The sequence below is a fragment of the Chrysochloris asiatica genome, unplaced genomic scaffold (genome assembly GCF_000296735.1).
Source record: "Chrysochloris asiatica unplaced genomic scaffold, ChrAsi1.0 scaffold00134, whole genome shotgun sequence".
NCBI classification, from domain to species: Eukaryota; Metazoa; Chordata; class Mammalia; order Afrosoricida; family Chrysochloridae; genus Chrysochloris; species Chrysochloris asiatica.
In genome coordinates, this window is record NW_006408652.1 from 874,331 (window position 1) to 878,600 (window position 4,270).

Sequence of the window (4,270 nt, forward strand, 5' to 3'; positions counted from 1 at the left end):
ATTTCTAGTCTCAAGAATTTTGAGAAAATAAATTTCTGTTATCTTAAATCACACACACACACACACACACACACACACACACACACAAGTATAAATGTGATAGTCTAAAAGGCAAGAGTCAAGGCATTACCATCTGTCCAGGATTGTTGTTGTTAAGTGCTCTTGAGTCATTTCTAACTCTTAGTTATCCTGTACAGGGTTTCTGAGGAGCAGCTGGCGAGTTTGAACTGGCAGCCTTGCTGTTCAAACTGACCTTGTGGTCCAGTGTGTATCCACACCAGATTCTGATATTGTTTTTATTTCCTTCCTGCTTTGCACAGGCTGGGTGTTTATTTTACAAGGCATACTTTCAAGATCTTCTCTGAATATCTTAACATGTTGCATGATTGATTGATTGATTCATTAGATATTTTCTGAACACCAGAATTCAATGCTAGGCAGGTTGGATACAAGGATGAATAATATTCTATATTTTCATTTACCTATGAATATAGACAAATAAAGAAATATGGGTGACCCAAATAGAAAGAAGCACACAGAAGTATTCTTTTTTTTTTTTTTAACCATAGTAACTGCTTTAATGTTAAAAATAGTTTTTTTTCCTAAAAGGTCACACAAAAGTTGGGAAGAGATGGAAGAATATCATATCAACTAGCCTACATCAAAATTTGGGCTAAGGAAGGACAAAGAGCTGCCTAAAGAAACATAGCCAGAACAAACTGCAGAAATGGAGATGGCTGCTGGCCAACAAAACCAGTCTGGGTCAGCCACGTTCGTGAGCACCACTGGGGTACAACAGGGACAGCAGAGTTGTCAGACCCAATCATTCCTCCTTTTCCAGAGGAGCAGACGCTCACTCTTTAGACATGGTCTTGATGGTTTTGTGCTCCTTCTTGGCCTTCTCCCAATCGCTGCCATTGAATTCCTCAATGACCACACTCCGCACAGTGCCCTCATCCAGGCAATGGGGAGCAATTCCATAGCCTCCAGGGTTTGAGCCGGGAGTGTAAAAGCTCTGAACACCACATCTCTTACAGAAGGTGTGCTGGGCTTTGCGCATGTTGAACGTATATGTGTCATGCTCTCAGCACCCTTCAGGAGCTTGAAGCGAGAAGCTGGAACAAGGAAGTGTCTATTCTGCTTCTTCTTGCAAATGCTGCAGTTGCAGTCAAAGATATGTAAGTCGGCTGAGGCCCAAACTTCAAAGCGAACAGCTCCACAGTGGCAACCGCCTGTGTGTTTCACCAGGCCCTGATATTCAAAGGTATCCAGCAGGAGCTTGATGGCGTCCTCGCAGGTGAGCCGCTGCCGCTTCTGGAACGCCTCCCAGCGTACCTTCTGGTCGCCCAGCTCCAGCGTGGCTGCCGAGGACGTTGGGGTCACCGGGGTTGGTGGTGGCGGCGGCGGTGGGAGCAGCGCCAGCTCCGCTGGCGACTGGTCCCCGGGGGCCTGCCTCCTGGGCCCACGCCCAGAAGTATTCTTAACCACTACTTGGGGAGAGTCTGAAGTTTAGGTGAATGCTAAGTAGAACTACATTTGTTTTATGTCAGCCTTGAGAAGTGAGGGAATGTAGCTATATAAGGTTTAAAGCCCAAAACCAAACTCATTGCCATCAAGTTGATTCCAACTCACAGTGATGCTGCATAAGGTTTCCAAAGGAGTACTGGTAGCATAGTAGGTTATGTATCGGGCTGCTAACCACAAGGTCAGCAGTTTGAATCTATCAGTGGTTCCTCAGGAGACAGATGAGGCTTCCTGCCCTGTAAAGGTTTACAGCCTCAGAAACCCAATACATGGTCATTATGAGTTGGAACTGACTCAACAGCACACCACTACCACCATAGTGTTTCCAAGGCTATAAATCTTTACAGGAAGAGAAAGTCTCCTCTTTCTCCCACTGGGTGGACAGTGGATTTGAACTGCTGACCTTGTGGCTTGCAGCCCAATGTGTAATCCACTATGCCACTAGATCTCCCAAAACTGATTTCTATTACAAGGGACAGCTATTTCAAGTAAAGGAAACAACTTGTAAAAATGCAAGTAGGAGACACAGAATATGTGGGATATTCAGAGATGAATAAAACTATTTTATATTGGGTATATTAAATATGACAACATAGGCTACATTTTTTTATTCATTGCTTAGTGCCAAAAAAAATTTCAGTGTGCTGTTAAGTTTTGCAAATGTGACTGCATTCAAGAAGAACCATGAGATGGATACAACCTGCCAGCTTAATTAAGTTTCTGAAATGCTTCTAGACAAAATTAATTTGTGTGGATGCTAGTCAAAAACATTTGGATTGAACAGATTTTCGCTTACTCACGGGACTCCAATATATTCAGAGATCTTAAGTTTTAAAAAATAAAGCAATATTGATAATGGTAGCTAGAGAATTATTTCTCCCTGACCTAGATGCCTTCTCTCATTGTTTATTTCAAAGTCAATGTGGTTTCAGATCCTTCCAAAGCAATACTAAAATGTAGAGGCTAGATGTCCATTTGGCAAAGCATATCCTAACAAACCCAAGTGAATAGAAACAAAATATGCTTTGTTCCAATGTAAAGTTTACTTATCCTTTGAAGAAGGTGATGCTAAATATTAGTACTGAGTAAACTCAAATTCTCTTGCTGATCATCGCCGATGTGGGCCAACTAGTAACACCAGGATTGAACGGTTTCTGTTGCAAGGGTTTATTCTATCAATAAGATAAAGAATACAAGAGAAAATGAGGTTCCATGTGTAAACAGCACTTTTCGATTTGCAGAGCTTTTACACATCTGTCAATTCAAAATATCTCTACATCTACCCTTTGAGGATGGCAGTATATAGATTATGATCCTTATTTTACAGATGAGAAGAAAACCAAGTCTCTGGGAGTTGGTTTATTCAAGGATACAATCAAGAATGGGGCCGGAATTAAACCAGTTGTTGTTTCATCAACTCCAACTCATGGAAACCCCATTTGTAGCAGTCATACTGTGCTCCACAGTATTTTCAGTGGCTGGCATTTCAGAAGCAGATAGTCATGCCTTTTAGTAGACTAGAACCTCCAATCTATCTGTTAGTGGCCAGTAGTGTCAAACATTTGTTCATCCTCAGGATGGGGCCAGGAATGTTTTTGTGTGCAATCAAGTCAGATACAACCCATAGCAATCCTATACAGGGTTACCAAGGGTGGCTGGCAGGTTTAAACTGCCAAACTTGTGGTTAGCAGTCCAGTGCTTACCTCCTCAATTTTGACTACTAATCAAGTGCTTGAGCATACTAAAGAATATACAAGTATCATGATGTGATGTTCAACAATTCTACCCTAACATTTTGTCTCTCATAATATGGACATTTCAATCAGGATGTCCCTGGAGAAGGACATCCTGCTTTGTAAAGAGAAGGGTCAGCGAAAATGAGGAAGACTCCCAATGAGATGGATTGGCACAAAGACAGCAGCAGTGGGCCCAAGCATAGCAGTGATTGTAAGAATGGCGTAGGACTGGTCAGCATTTCCTTATGTTGTACATAGGATAGCTATGAGTCAGTACCTCAATGACACCTATCAATAGCAACACAACAAACCTAACACTTCAGTTTTTGAAAAATGTCAGAACTGAAATTCTATGAAATACTGCAAAGCTAAAATGTAATAATGTCATAATGCTATGAATACAATGGTGAACCAGTGCAAGATCATAATATATATTTATAAAATTACAGCCTCAAACTACATTTTAAGAGGTTTCTAAATTCGCTATAAGATTTAGTATGCATACATGTATGTTCATTCTCATAGTTATCTATCAATTACAAGAATTGGTTATTAGGGAGAACAAACAAGATGGCAAATCGGGTAGAAGTTCAGTGAGGAGCTCCGTCAGCAGCAACACAGAATACCGGACCAAGCAGGCTCAGGGGATGGTTCCAGAACACTGAAAAACTTATAAAAGAATATTTAAAAGGTTGGAAGGCTTACAGCTAGGGGAATTTGTAGCAGAAGCAAGAAATCCACTGCTTTCTAATGCAAGACACTCAGCTGATGCCGGGGCCATGATCTTGGGCGAGACCAAGTGGGGAAAGAATCAGAAAAGCCTCGGACGCCTGACAGAACCACACAGATAAAGGAAGAAGAGTGAAAAGGGAAGTCCATCTCCTGATCACATCTACCTGGAGGCAATCAGAAAACATAAAATATACCAAAATACACACCCATTTAAGTATTAAGGCCACAGATAACTCTTGAATATGCTCCCAAAACAGAAATAGATGACCACATCAGCA

General features: G+C 41.5%; 1 pseudogene; it reads right to left on the minus strand.

Moving 5' to 3' along the window:
* Nucleotides 1–853: 853 nt before the first annotated feature.
* The window catches only part of LOC102823123, a 39,917-nt pseudogene continuing 36,500 nt past the window's right edge, over nt 854–4,270 (minus strand).